The sequence below is a fragment of the Pantherophis guttatus genome, chromosome 18 (assembly GCF_059756535.1).
Source record: "Pantherophis guttatus breed Tessera chromosome 18, ASM5975653v1, whole genome shotgun sequence".
Lineage (NCBI taxonomy): Eukaryota > Metazoa > Chordata > Lepidosauria > Squamata > Colubridae > Pantherophis > Pantherophis guttatus.
Window position 1 is genome coordinate 9,538,506 of NC_142080.1, and position 15,490 is coordinate 9,553,995.

Sequence of the window (15,490 nt, forward strand, 5' to 3'; positions counted from 1 at the left end):
GAGAGAGGAGAAGGGAGAGGGAGAGGGAGAAAGGGGGAGGGAGAAAGAGGGAAAGAGAGAGAGAGGAGAAGGGAGAGGGAGAGCGAGAAAGGGGGAGGGAGAAAGAAGGAAAGAGAGAGAGAGAGGAGAAGAGAGAGGGAGGAAGGGGGAGAGAGAGGAAGTAGGGGAGAGAGGGAGAGAGCAAGAAGGAAAGAGGGAAAGAAGGAGAGGAGAGAGGGAGGAAGGGGAGAGAGAGGGTGGAGAAGAGCAGAGGAGAGAGGGAGAGGAAGTGGGGAGAGAGGGAGAGAGAAGGAGAGGGGATAGGGAGGAAGGGGGAGAGAGAAGAAGAGGGGTGGGAGAGAGAAAGTGGGAGGCAGAAAGGGAGAGAGAAGGAGAGGAGAGAGGGAGAAAGGGGGAGAGAGGGAGAGAGAAAGTGGGAGGGAGAGAGAGGGAGAGAGAAGGAGAGGAGAGGGAGGAAGGGGGAGAGAGAGAGGAAGTAGGGGAGAGAGGGAGAGAGCAAGAAGGAAAGAGGGAAAGAAGGAGAGGAGAGAGGGAGGAAGGGGAAGAGAGAGGGAGGGAGAGAAAAAGTGGGAGGCAGAAAGGGAGAGAGAAGGAGAGGAGAGAGGGAGGAAGGGGGAGAGAGAGGAAGTAGGGGAGAGAGGGAGAGAGCAAGAAGGAAAGAGGGAAAGAAGGAGAGGAGAGAGGGAGGAAGGGGGAGAGAGAGGAGAGAGAGGGAGGGAGAGAAAAAGTGGGAGGCAGAAAGGGAGAGAGAAGGAGAGGAGAGGGAGGAAGGGGGAGAGAGAGAGGAAGTAGGGGAGAGAGGGAGAGAGCAAGAAGGAAAGAGGGAAAGAAGGAGAGGAGAGAGGGAGGAAGGGGAGAGAGAGGGTGGAGAAGAGCAGAGGAGAGAGGGAGAGGAAGTGGGGAGAGAGGGAGAGAGAAGGAGAGGGGATAGGGAGGAAGGGGGAGAGAGAAGAAGAGGGGGTGGGAGAGAGAAAGTGGGAGGCAGAAAGGGAGAGAGAAGGAGAGGAGAGAGGGAGAAAGGGGGAGAGAGGGAGAGAGAAAGTGGGAGGGAGAGAGAGGGAGAGAGAAGGAGAGGAGAGGGAGGAAGGGGGAGAGAGAGGGAGAGAGAAAGTGGGAGGCAGAGAGAAGGAGAGGAGAGAGAGGAAGTGCGGGAGAGGGAGAGGAGGAGAGAGAGAAGAAAAGGGAAAGAAGGAGAGGAGAGAGGGAGGAAGAGGAGAGAGAGGGTGGAGAAGAGCAGAGGAGAGAGGGAGAGAAGTGGGGAGAAAGCGAGAGGAGAGCGAGAAGGAAAGAGGGTGAGAGAAGGAGAGGAGATAGGGAGGAAGGGGAGAGAGAGAAGGAGAGAGGGAGTGGGAGGAAGTGGAAGAGAGAAGGAGAGTAGAGAGGGAGCAAGGGGGGGAGAGAGAAGGATAGAGGGAGTGGGAGGAAGTGGGATGGGAGAGAGGGAGCAAGGGGGAGAGAGAGAAAGAGGGAGAGAGAAGGAGAGAGGGAGGGAGAAAGTGGGAGGCAGAAAGGGAGAAAAGGAGAGGAGAGAGGGGAGGAGAGGGAGAGCAGAGGAGAGAGGGAGAGAGGAAGTGGGGAGAGAGCAAGAGGAAGAGAGCGAGAAGGAAAGAGGGAGGAAGGGGGAGAGGGGAAAGAGAGAAGAAGAGAGGGAGAGAGAAAGTGGGAGGCAGAGAGAAGGAGAGGAGAGAGAGAGGAAGTGGGGGGAGAGAGAGAGAGAGAGAGGAGGGGGGGCAGGGGCTGAAAAGGGCATGGCCAGAGGGGAGAAGATGTGTGGGTGTGAGTGTGTTTGTGTCTTTAACGGAAAAGGCTGGTGGCCCCTGTGCAGAGAAGAGCAACTAAAATGATTAGGAGCTAAAACGTAATGAAGACCGGTTGCAGCAACGGAGTCTGGCCAGAGGAAAGAAGGAATTAGGGAGGACATGATAGCACTCTTCCAATATTGGAGGGGCTGCCCCAGAGAAGTGGGGGTCAACTTATTTTCCAAAGCCCCAGAGGGCAGGACAAGCAACAACGGATGGAAACGAATCAAGGAGAGAAGCAACCTGGAATTGGAATTGCACGGAAAACAATTAACCAGTGGAACGCCTTGCCACCAGAAGTTGTGGGGGCTCCGTCACTGGAGGTGTTGAAGAAGAGCCCGGACAGCCATTTATCTGAAAGGTAGTCCTCGATCTATGACCACCATTGAGCCCAACATTTGAGCCCCCCGAAAAGGTGAGTTTTACGACTTTTCGTGCCGCAGTTGTTAAGTGAATCGCTGCATTGTTAAATTTGTCGCACGGTTGTTAAGCGAATCTGGCTTCCCCGTTGGACTTTTCGGCTCTGCTATTTCCTTGGCATCTTCTCTCGTTGGTCTCCTTGAGTTTCTTTTCTTGTTCTTTAGGTGTCCAGAGGTGAATCCACTGGTCCTGGGTGGGAGGAAATCTTCCCCCAAGCATCCTGCGGGAGCTCAGCAGGGTTTGGCTGTGGGGGTCCTGGAAGGAGGATGGGGCAGGAGCGCCCTCTGGTGACCAGGAAGGAGAAATCCTTCCCAGGATGATGTGTTGAAAATGAATTTTCTCTGGCTAGTTTACAATAGAAGGGAGGGAGGGAGGGAGGGAGGGAGGAAGGAAGGAAGGAAAGGAAAGAGGAGGGAGGGAGGGAGGAAAGGAAGGAAGGAGGGAGGGAGGGAAAGGAAGGAGGGAGGGAGGGAAAGGAAGGAAGGAGGGAGGGAGGGAAAGGAAGGAAGGGAGGGAGGAAGGAAAGGAAGGAGGGAGGGAAGGAAAGGAAGGAAAGGAGGGAGGGAAAGAAAGGAAGAGGGAGGAAAGCAGGGAGGGAGGGAAAGGAAGGAAGGGAGGGAGGGAAAGGAAGGAAGGGAGGGAGGGAGGAAGGAAAGGAAGGAGGGAGGGAAGGAAGGAAGGAAGGAAAGGAGGGAGGGAGGGAGGGAAAGAAAGGAAGAGGGAGGGAAGGAGGGAAAGGAAGGAAGGAGGGAGGGAGGGAAGGAAGGGAGGGAAGAAAAGGAAGGAAGGAAAGGAGGGAAGGAAGGAAGGAAGGTCAATATCACTTAGACTTATATACCGCTTCACAGTGCTTTACAGCCTTCTCTAAGCGGTTTACAGAGTCAGCCTCTTGCCCCCAACAATCTGGGTCCTCATTTTACCAACCTCGGAAGGACGGAAGGCTGAGTCAACTTTGAGCCAGTCAAGATTGAACTCTTGGCAGTGGGCAGAGTTAGCCTGCAGTCCTGCATTCTAACCACTGGGAAGAGAAGAGAAGGGAGGGGGAAGGAAGGAAGGAAGGAAGGAAGGAAGGAAGGAAGGAAGGAAGGAAGGAAGGAAGGAAGGAAGGAAGGCAGGCAGGCAGGCAATAGCACTTAGACTTACATCCCGCTTCACGGTGCTTTTACAGCCTTCTCTAAGCGGTTTACAGAGTCAGCAATTTGCCCCCAACAATCTGGGTCCTCATTTTACCCACCTCGGAAGGATGGAAGGCTGAGTCAACTTTGAGCCGGTCAGTATCAAACTCCTGGCAGTGAGCAGGTAGTGCATTCTAACCACTGTTCTTAAAGCTTAACATTTCAGCAGAAACGTAGAAAAAGGCTGGGTGGTCCCATATTCTACTACGAATAAATACTGAGGTAGTAAGAAGACCTGTGGGTTGGACTAGATGATCTCTAGCTCTGACGTTCTATTTTTCCAATCCACAAGGCCATTTGGAAATGGGCCTCAGGAGAACGTATAGCTAAAAGTGTTACAGGTAGTCCTTGACTTAGGACCACAATTGAGCCCAAAATTTCTGATGTTAAGCGAGACCTTTGTTGAGTGAGTTTTGCCCTGTTTTACGACCTTTTCTTGCCACCGTCATCAAGCGAATCATTGCCGTTGTTAAATTAGCGACTCAGGTTGTTAAGTGAATCTGTTTTTCCCATGGACTTTGTCAGAAGGACGCAAAAGTGGATCACGTGACACACATCCCCGGGACGCTGCGACCGTCATAAATATGAGCCGGTTTGCCAAGCGTCTGCAATTTTGATCATGCGACCGTGAGGTCGTTAAGCGTGAAACGCGGTCCTGAGTCCCTTTTTTCAGGGCCGCTGCAACTTTGAACGGCCACTGAATGAATCGTTGTAAGTCGAGGACTAGTGATAAAGGTTCAGGATGCGTCTTGTTTTGCAGCTGGCTGTCCTCCCGATGATCTTTTAATCGAAATAATCTTTTGAAGCATTTACTCACATATGGAAAGATCCCTCCGGTGTCATGTAACAGCATCGCGTGACAACGACGGACTCAGAGCGCAGGGGGTGGATGAGGGGTGGGGGGAAGTTGGAATGCCTGGTATTCCTGGGCTGATTCTGGAGTGGGGCGGATTTCGCAGCCCTGCTCCTCTGAGAGGACCAGTTCTCCCACTCTCCTGCCAGGTCTTGGCATCCGCCCTATAGCTGGTTGAGGGCAGGTAAGTCAGCCTGGGGGGAGGGGGGGGGAAAGAACTGCCTCTACAGCTGTTTATGACTGGGGAAAGGGCATCGCTTGGATTAGAGGTGGCCTGCAAGGTGGCTCAGTGGCTAAGATGCTGAGCTTGTCGATTGAAAGGTTGGCAGTTCAGCGGTTCGAATCCCTCGTGCCGCATAACAGGATGAGCTCCCGTGACTTGTCCCAGCTTCTGCCAACCTAGCAGTTCGAAAGCATGTAAAAAAAATGCAAGTAGAAAAATAGGGACCACCTTTGGTGGGAAGGGAACGACGTTCCGTGCGCCTTCGGCATTGAGTCATGCCAGCCACATGACCACGGAGATGTCTTTGGACAGCGCTGGCTCCTCGGCTTTGAAACGGAGATGAGCACCGCCCCCTAGAGTCAGGAACGACTAGCACATATGTATGAGGGGAACCTTTACCATTACCTAATGTATATAAGGGACACGGTGGCTCAGTGGCTAAGATGCTGAGATTGTCGATTGGAAGGTCGGCAGTTCAGCGGTTCGAATCCCTCGTGCCGCGGAACAGGGTGAGCTCCCGTGACTTGTCCCAGCTTCTGCCAACCTAGCAGTTCGAAAGCAGGTAAAAAAAAATGAAAGTAGGAAAATAGGGACCACCTTTGGTGGGAAGGGAACGGCGTTCCGTGCACCTTTGGCGTTGAGTCATGCCGGCCACATGACCACGGAGACATCTTCGGACAGCGCTGGCTCTTCGGCTTTGAAACGGAAAGGAGCACCGCCCCCTAGAGTCGGGAACAACTAGCACATATGTGCAAGGGGAACCTTTACCATTTTACAATGAATCTAGGACAATATGCCATGGCCAACTCCCTGCAGCAAACTCGGCTGAGACAATTCCCCATGGCCAATTCACTGTGCGACAACTTGCCACAGGACAAAAATGATATAATATTGAAGAAATAGTGGAATAGAGTCATCCAAGAAAGGGTGTCAGGCGGGACAGAATGAAATGGGAATGACGAAAATTAAAAGGATTTTAAAAAATTACCGTATTTTTCAGAGTATAAGACGCACCTTTCCCCCCCCCCAAAAAAGAGGGTGAAAATCTGGGTGCATCTTATACTCCGAATGTAGCCCCGCCCAGCCTCGCAAATGGAGATTTCAGAGGCTGAAAGAAGCTTCAGAAAAAAAAGCCTATCTAAAATAATACGGCAAGCAACAAAAGAAGAATCAGTAAAGATTCTAACCAAACTATGCTAACAAATCTGGAGAATGGCACCATAACCAACAGATCAGAAGAGGTTGATCTACATACCAATACCAAAGAAAGGAGATTGAACAGAGTACAGATATTCTCTTCTGTTCTGTTCTATTCTATTCATTTTATATTCTATTCTATTCTATTCTTCTCTTCTGTTCTATTCTATTTCTCTATTCTATTCTATTCCATATTTATTCTATTCTATTCTATTCTATTCTATTCTATTCTATTCTATTCTGAATCCTATCCTGAATCCTCTTCTCTTCTCTTTTCCTTCTCTTTTCCTTCTCTTCTCTCTTTTCTCTTCTCCTCTTCTCTTGTATTTTCTATTCTCTCTTCTCTTCTCTTCCCTTCCCTTCCCTTCCCTTCCCTTCCCTTCCCTTCCCTTCCCTTCCCTTCCCTTCCCTTCCCTTCCCTTCCCTCCTACCTTCTCCTTTCTTTCCTTTCCTTTCCTTTCCTTTCCCTTCCCTTCCCTTCCCTTCCCTTCCCTTCCCTTCCCTCCTACCTTCTCCTTTCTTTCCTTTCCTTTCCTTTCCTTTCCTTTCCTTTCCTTTCCTTTCCTTTCCTTTCCTTTCCTTTATTTATTTATTGATTTGGTTCAGTGCAAGAATCTGGATTAAAGCCTCCCTGAGAGATCTCATTTCTCCTGAAACCTGGCAAGGAATCCTGGCTGTAACTCCGATGCCAAGCACAGAAGAAGCTGAGAAGACTTTGGCTGCACATAGAATACTATGGAACAGGTTGCCTTCCCAATTGTAAGGGAAGCTTAATGCCAGCGGGCAAGCCTTTAAAGTCGAGCCAGCAACGCCAAAAAAGCCGATGCAATCCTAGGCTGCATTAATAGAGAGATGGTGACCATTCAAAGTTACAACGGCGCTGAAAAATGTGACAAGTTATGACCGTTGTTCACAGTTAACGACCTTTGCAGCATCCCCATGAACGTGCAATCAAAATTCAGACGCTTGACCAACTGACTCATATTTATGACGGTCGCAGTATCCTGGGGTCACGCCATCCCCTTTTGCGACCTCCTGACCAGTCAACGGGGAAGCCGGATTCAATTAACAACCGGGTAGCTAACGTATCAGCTGCAGTGATTCGCTTAACAACTGCGGGCAAGAAAGGTCGTAAAATGAGGCAAAACAATGGAGGAATATTGGGCTCAATTGCGGTCATAACTCAAGGACGAACTGCAATTTTCCCCAGCGGCCACACCAGCCAGAGTTCTCGGGATTCCTTGGGAGAAGTCTTAGCGGTGAAACTGGTTCGAGAACCAGTTTGCGTTGGCAATTTCAGGAGGCTGGCTGGAGTATTTCAGAATTGAGGCCTCTGCAGATTCCTTTTCAGAGTTGTGGTACTACACACCCCTCCCCAGCCTGGAATGAAGAGATTGTAGGTTCTCAACAAAAGAGATTCTGGGGATCACGAAATCACAAACGTTGAGAACTCCAAGTTGACCTAATTAACTAATTGACTTGATTAATTAACTAATCAAGGAGAGAAGCAACCTAGAACTAAGGAGAAAACTTCCTGACAATTAACCAGTGGAACAACTTGCCTCCAGAATTTGAAAACACTGGAGGTTTTTAAGACGAGATTCGACAACCATTTGTCTGAAATGGTGTAGGGCCGTGATGGTGAACCTATGGCACGCGTGCCACAGGTGGCACGCGGAGCCATATCAGTGGGCACAAGAGCGTTGCCCTAGCTCAGCTCCAGCGCACATGTGCATGCCGGCCAGCTGATTTTTGGGCCTTCCGGGCCCAACAGAAGTCAGCAAACGGGTTGTTTCCGGCCTCCAGAGGGCCTCTGGGGAGGTGGGGAAGGCTGTTTTTGCCCTCCCCAGGCTCCTAGAAAAACTCTGGAGCCTGGGGAGGGCAAAAAAACGGGCCTATCGGGCCCGCCGTGTTATCACATGACATGGGGGGTCGCACATGCATGCATGGGGGGAGGGTGCATAGAATTATGGGTGTGGGCACGCACACACGCAACAACCCTGCACTCCCCCAGCTTTTGGCACATGACGGCAAAAAGGTTAGCCGTCACTGGTGTAGGGTTTCCTGCCTGAGCAGGGGGTTGGACTAGAAGACCTCCAAGGTCCCTTCCAACTATGTTATTCTATTTACATATTACATATCTAACCTCGTTACATATTTACTATTTTAATATATAGAATAATAGGGTTGGAAGGAACCTTGGTGATCCTCTAGTCCTGCCTGAGCAGGGGTTGGAGTAGAACAGTGGTCCCCAACCTGTGGGCCATGGGCCCACTACCGTAGAATTTTTACTACCGGTTCTCCGAATTACTCAAAATTTCCGCTACCGGTTCTCCAGAACTGGTCAGAACCTGCTGAAACGCACCTCTGCTCTGCGGATGGCTTGGATTCAGGCATGGGCTACTGGGAGAACCTCTAGCTAAGATTCTGTGCAGTTCGGAGAACCCACAAATCCCACTCCTGGCTGGCTCCTCCCACTCCACCCTGCCCCTCCCCTCCCAGGAGTCCCCACGCAGCCTGTTTTGGATGCAGGTAAGTGCAGGGCGCACGCGGAGGCTTGGGGAAGGCGAAAAACAGGCCTACTGTTTCCGGCCTCCAGAGGGCCTCCGGAGCCTGGGGAGTCCCATTTTCACCTTCCTGGAGGCTTGAGGAAAGCCTCTGGAGCCTGGGGAGGGCAAAAACACAGGAGGCCGACTAGTCCACGCCCATTGTGGCCACGCCCACCCCTTGCTAAAAAATTTTGGAGCCCACCCCTGCTTGGATTAGTGAAAGCAAAACGTCGATCGTCATCCGTTTCACGAGTCTGTTTGACTCACCGCCTCGACGCTTAACATCAGCAAGCTAATAATAATAAAAGGCCAGCTGGCTGTTTGGATTATGTGTGGTGTGCCAAGAAATAAATGAGCTTTTGAACTTTGAGCAGGAAACCGTTCAGCATCCTTCCCCAAATCAGAGTTGCCTCAAATCTGCCTAATCTCAGGTTTCCTCATCTCTGCCCACACGACCAGGTTAAAAATAATTTCCCTCTTGCCAACCCCGTTGGTTGGCTCAGTCTTGTGGCCGTGGCCTTGGGGGTTCGTGACCCCCTCGAGACCTGACTCAACTGACTTCAACCACGTTCTCGCTTTTCTCCGTGTGGGGTGGGTGTGTTTATGAGCCTCCCAGTCGGGTGGTGACTCCTGATGACTGTCTAGACAAGCGTATTTTTTGGCAGGATTTCAGAAGGAGGTTGCCATTACCTCCTTCCTGGGGCGGGGAGTCAGCGACTGACTTTACATGACCTAGTTGGGTTTTGGGCCTGGGGCAGGACTTGAACTCGGGGTCTTCCGATCCCTAGTGTGATGTTTCAACCATGACACCAAATAGCCTCTCTTTCCTTCATTGTAGTTCTTCAGAACTGAAGTTGGTTGCTTTAACGGTACATGTGGATTCTTGTACTAGTCGGAGGCTTAGACTAGATGACCTCTAAGATCCCACCTGACATTCTGTGGTTCCACTGTTGTTCAGTGAACTGTGTTAGCCCTGAAAATGGATTAATACACTATATGTGTTTGGAATGGAATGGAATGGAATGGAATGGAATGGAATGGAATGGAATGGAATGGAATGGAATGGAATGGAATGGAGGGGAGGGGAGGGGAGGGGAGGGGAGGGGAGGAGAGAGAAGGGACAGAGGAGAGGAGAAAAGAAAAGCGGAGGGGAGGGGAGGAGAGAGAAGGGAAAGAGAGGAGAAGAGAAGAGAGAAGAGAAAAGGAAAGGAGGGGAGAGGAGAGGAGAGAGAAGGGAAGGGGAGATAGAAGAGAGGGGAGAAAAGGAGAGGGGAGAAAAGAAGGAGAGGGGAGGGGAGGAGAAAAAAGGGAAAGGAAGAGAGAAAAGGGGAGGGGAGAGGAGAGGAGAAGAAGAGAGGAGAGGAGAGAAAAAGGGAGAGGAGAAGAGAGGAGAGAAAAGAAGGGGAGAGGAGGAGAGAACCCACCACACAGCCCACTTGCCACAGCCAACTCACCGTGGCCAACTTGCCGTGGGACAATTCGCCACGGCTCAAGAGTTCCTCTAATATCGAAGAAATGTTGGAATGGAATCATTGCAGGAAGGGTGCATAAGGAGGGATAGAATAGAATGTGAATGACAAATATTAAACTATTTTTTTAAATTTATTTTAAACAAGTAAATTGAATTGTTAAATTGTCCAGCAGCGACTTGGCAGCGGTGAGTTGGCCACAATAAATTGGCAACAGCGAGGTGACCATAGAGAGTTGGCCTTGGTGAGTTGACTGTAGAGAGTTGGCCATGGTGAGTTGACCGTAGAGAGTTGGCCATGGTGAGTGGACCATAGAGAGTTGACCATAGAGAGTTGGCCAAGGTGAGTTGCCCATAGAGAGTTGGCCATGGCGAGTTGCCCATAGAGAGTTGGCCATGGTGAGTTGCCCATAGAGAGTTGGCCATGGCAAGTTGATTGTAGAGAGTTGGCCATGGCGAGTTGACCGTAGAGAGTTGGCCATGGCGAGTTGACCGTAGAGAGTTGGCCATGGCGAGTTGACCGTAGAGAGTTGGCCATGGCGAGGTGACCGTAGAGAGTTGGCCATGGTGAGTTGACCGTAGAGAGTTGGCCATGGCGAGTTGACTATAGAGAGTTGGCCATGGTGAATAGACCATAGAGAGTTGGCCATGGCGAGTTGACTATAGAGAGTTGGCCATGGTGAGTAGACCATAGAGAGTTGGCCATGGCGAGTTGACCGTAGAGAGTTGGCCTGGCAAGATGGTCATGGTGAGTTGTCCATAGAAGGTTGTCCATGGTGAGTTGGTCATAGAGAGTTGCCCATGGCAAGTTGGCTTTAGAGAGTTGGCCATGGCAAGTTGGTTGTGTCAAGTTGTCCCATTCTACCCTGAATCATTCTGGAAGGCTTGCAGAGGAAAAACCCAGAGCCTTCTAGGCTGAGCCACGCCCGGGTGAAACTCCCTTGGAGGAAAGATGCTTTCCCCTCCATGACTGACCGGAGGGAAGGAGGATGAGTGTCCAGCAGTCAAAGGGTTGGCAAAAGGGTGACTTCCAAATAAACTCCTGATGCCACTCTGCCAAGGGCACTTATTGTGAAAGAATTGAGAGACAGACAGACTCAGAACTGATTTGTCAAAGTTTGAAAGAGCTAACGAGAAAAGAGGACATGAATGTCAGTCAAGGAAAAATGTGGATTTCAATAAACAGTAGCCGGAAACAGCGCAGATAGTCCTCAATGTACAACAGTTCATTTAGTGACCATTCAAAATTACGACGGCACTGAAAAAAACAGCTTACGACTGTTTTTCAGAATTGTGACCTTTCCAGGATCCTCATGACCATGTCATCAAAATTCAGACGCTTGGCAATTGGTCCATATTTATGACGGTCGCAGCGTCCCGGGGTCATGTAATCCCTTTACGTCCTTCTGATATGCAAAGTCGGTGGGGAAGCCAGATTCACTTAACAACCAGGTTACTAGCTTATCAACTGCCGTGATTCAGTTAGCCACTGTGGCAAGACAGGTCGTAAAATGGGGCAAAACTCACTTAACAAATGTCTCGCCTAGCCACATAAATTTTAGGCTCCGTTGTTGTCGTAAGTCGAGGACTACCTGTACGCATCTGGATATGGCCTGGTTCGTGGGTTCAATATCCCAAAGTCCACAGTAAAAAAAGTCACCAATTTAATCCAGTGTTTACTCATCTCAACTCGCTTTAACTAATGTCTCCGCTTAACCACAGAAATCCTGGGCTCAATTGTGGTCGTACGTCGAGGACTACCTGTATAAAGTCACCTGTTAACGACATTTTAGGAAGCTTTTTGGCAGAACGAGGTTTCTACTCGCACCCACTTATCTTGGGGCACACCCAGTGGTGGAATTCAAATATTTTTACTACCAGTTCTGTGGTTGGTGGGCGTGGCTTGGTGGGCGTGGCAGGGGAAGGATACTGCAAAATCCCCATTCCCACCCGACTCCAGGGGAAGGATACTGCAAAATCCCCATTCCCACCCCACTCTGGGGCCAGCCAGAGATGGCATTTGCCGGTTCTCCAAACTACTCAAAATTTCCGCTACCGGTTCTCCAGAACCTGTCAGAACCTGCCATAAATGCCTTAAATGGACATCTTGAAATGCAGAAAGGTTACAAAATTAGATACGGCCTCTGCAGCCCCGTCCAATGTTTTGGGGAAGAGAAGGGGGGTGGCAGAGTCACGCAAAGTAGGTGACTCAAAATTGGGAGCCACAACAGGAAGCCACGTCAGCATGAGCCACTGCACCAGCTGCATTCACTCAACATGCTAAGCCCGGTTGCTGAACTTATCTGCTTCTTGGAATTGCACCGTGCATGTAGCAACAAACCCATTAAAACAGTTAGGACTGCAGTATAAGGAAACCCACAGAAGATGGGTTAGAAGGTTAACGGCAACCCACGGAGAATGGAAAGAGTGCAGAAAAGAGCAACGAAGATGATAAGAGGGCTGAAAAGGTAGCAGGAACTGTTGCAGGAACTGAGGATGTCTAGTCTAGTGAAAAGGAGGACTAGGGGTGACATGATAGGAGTCTTCCATTACTGGAGGGGCTGCCCCAAAGAAGAGGGGGTCAAATTATTCTCCAAAGCACCAGAAGGCAGAATAAGAAGCAAAGAAGAGAAGAGATACAGACGAGAAGGAAGGGAAGGGAAAGGAAGGGAAGGGAAGAGACGAGACGAGACAAGAAGATACAGATGAGAAGAGAAAGAGAAGAGAAGAGATACAGACGAGAAAAGAGAAGGGAAGAGAAGAGATACAGATAAGATGAGAAGAGAAGAGGAAGAGAAGAGATACAGACAAGAGAAAGAGAAGAGATACAAACGAGAAGGAAGGGAAGGGAAAGGAAGGGAAGAGACGAGACGAGAAGATACAGACGAGAAGAGAAGAGAAAGAGGAGAAGAGAAGAGATACAGACGAGAAAAGAAGAGAGAATGGAAGAGAAGAGATACAGATGAGATGAGAAGAGAAGAGAAGAGATACAGACAAGAGAAAGAGAAGAGATACAGACGAGAAGGAAGTGAAGGGAAAGGAAGGGAAGGGAAGAGACGAGACGAGAAGATACAGACGAGAAGAGAAAGAGAAGAGAAGAGATACAGATGAGAAAAGAAGAGAGAAGGGAAGAGATACAGATAAGATGAAAAGAGAAGAGAAAGAGAAGAGAAGAGATACAGACAAGAGAAAGAAGAGATACAGACAAGAAGAGAGAAGGGAAGGGATACAGAAGAGAAGAGGGGACAGGACAGGACAGGACAGGATAATAGCAATAGCAATAGCACTTATATAGTGCTATTATATATAGAATAGAATATAGAGGAGAGGAGAGGAGAGGAGAGGAGGAGAAGAGAAGGAGAAGAGAAGAGAAGAGAAGAGAAGAGAAGAGAAGAGAAGAGAAGAGAAGAGAAGAGAAGAGAAGAGAAGAGAAGAGAATAATTGGAAGGGACCTTGGAGGTCTTCTAGTCCAACCCCCTGCTCAGGCAGGAAACCATTTCAGACAATTGGCTTGTCCAATCTCTCCAGTGATGATGGAGCACCCACAACTTCTGGAGGCAAGCAGTTCCACTGGTTAATTGTTCTCACTGTCAGGAAATTTCTCCTGAGTTCTAGGTTGGTTCTCTCCTTGATTAGTTTCCATCTATTGTTTGTTTGTTTTTTTACCTCCCTTTCCATGTTTTGGGAAACAAGTTGACCCCCTCTTCTTTGTGGCAGCCCCTCAAATATGTGAAGACTGCTATCCTGTCTCCCCTGGTCCTTCTTTTCACCAGATTAAACATACCCAATTCCTGCAACCGTTCTTCGTATGTTTTAGCCTCCAGTCCCCTAATCCTCTTGGTTGCTCTTCTCTGCACTCTTTCCAGAGTCTCCACATCTTTTTTTACATCATGGCGACCAAAACTGGATGCAGGAGTCCAAGTGTGGCCTTACCAAGGCCTTATAAAGTGGTATTAACACTTCATGTGATCTTGATTCTATCCCTCTGTTGAAGCAGCCTAGAACTGTGTTGGCTTTTTTTTTTGGCAGCTGCAACACACAGCTGGCTCATATTTAAGTGGTGGTTTACTAGGACTCCTAAATCCCTATCTGGCAGTGGCTAATGTTGAGTAATAAGTCTTAAATCTGCCACTTCTTGTTGTTAGTTGCGAAGTCGTGTCCGAGACTTCGAGACCCCATGGACAACATTCCTCCAGGCCTTCCTGTCCTCTACCATCCTCCGGAGTCCATTTAAGCTCATGCCGACTGCTTCAGTGACTCCATCCGGCCACCTCCTTCTCTGCCGTCCCCTTCTTCTCCTTTTGCCCTCCATCGTTCCCAGCATTGGGCTCTTCTCCAGGGAGTCCTTCCTTCCTTCTCATTAGGTGGCCAAAGGATTTGAGTTTCCTCTTCAGGATCTGGCCTTCTAGAGAGCAGTCAGGGTTGATCTCCTCTAGGACTGACCGGTTGGATGGCCTTGCAGTCCAAGGGACTCACAGGAGTCTCCTCCAGCACCAGAGTTCAAAGGCCTCCATTCTTTGGCCTTCTCAGCCTTCCTTATGGTCCAACTTTCCCAGCCATCCGTTGCAACTGGGAAAACCATAGCTTTGACTATACACAATTTTGTTGGCAGGGTGATGTCTCTGCTTTTTAGGATGCTGTCTAGATTTGCCACGGCTTTCCTCCCAGGAGCAAGCCTCTTTTAATTTCTTGGCTCTGCCACTGCTTCATTCTTTTAAGAATGCCAGCCTCGCCCTTTGGAGAATGAAGACCTGTTTTGAGTTTCCTGGAACAAGCCATGTGGGCGCCAAGTGTCCAGGACAAAGAGAGAAGAACAAACAAACTTGCTTGTCCAGCTATCTCGCTCCTGCAGAAATAATCTGTTTTTATTGCAGGTAATGTAATGCACAACCTGAATGGCTGCGTTCACATATTTGTGAGACTCACAACTGTGGGGCAAAGGGGAGATTGAAGAAATAAGGCCCCTCTCCCCTTTTGGCTAATGCTTTGGAAGATGCACTCTGAACCAGTGGTGAAATCCAGATTTTTTTTTACTACCGGTTCTGTGGGCGTGGCTTGGTGGGCGTGGTTTCGCTTGGTGGGTGTGACAGGGGAAGGATACTGCAAAATCTCCATTATCACCCCACTCCTGGGGGAAGGATATTGCAAAATCCCCATTCCCACCCCATTCCAGGGGGAAGGATATTGCAAAATCCCCATTCCCACTCCACTCCAGGGGAAGGATACTGCAAAATCCCTATTCCCATCCCACTCCAGGGGGAAGGATATTGCAAAATCCCCATTCCCACTCCACTCCAGGGGAAGGATACTGCAAAATCCCCACTCCCACCCCACTCCAGGGGGAAGGATACTGCAAAGTCCCCATTCCCACCCCACTCCAGGGGAAGGATACTGCAAAATCTCCATTCCTACCCCACTCCAGGGGGAAGGATACTGCAAAATCCCCATTCCCACCCCGCTCCAGGGGAAGGATACTGCAAAATCTCCATTCCCACCCCACTCCAGGGGGAAGGATCCTGCAAAATCCCCATTCCCACCCTACTCCAGGGGAAGGATATTGCAAAATCTCCATTCCCACCCCACTCTGGGGCCAGCCGGAGGTGGTCTTTGCCGGTTCTCCGAACTGCTCAAAATTTCTGCTACCGGTTCTCCAGAACCTGCTGGATTTCAGGCTGGACTAGAAGACCTCCAGGGTCCCTTTCAGCTCCTATTGCCTGAACCAGATCCCTTAACATTGTGTTTCAACGTCCACAAGAGTGCGTTAGAACAGAACAGAACAGAGTAGAATAGAAAATGAATAGAATAG

At 49.7% G+C, this 15,490-nt stretch overlaps 1 protein-coding gene across 2 annotated transcripts in view; it reads left to right on the forward strand.

Annotated features, from left to right (window-relative positions):
* Window positions 1–2,141: 2,141 nt before the first annotated feature.
* LOC117671348 (toll-like receptor 2) overlaps window positions 2,142–15,490 on the forward strand; it is a 30,520-nt gene continuing 17,171 nt past the window's right edge. Inside the window, exon 1 of one of the 2 annotated variants that reach the window (XM_034427230.3) lies at window positions 2,142–2,214. The gene's annotated coding sequence lies outside the window, so the exon portion shown is untranslated. Of the gene's footprint in view, window positions 2,215–4,312; window positions 4,432–15,490 lie in introns of those variants that run through there. The other variant, XM_087881222.1, reaches the window with a different exon arrangement.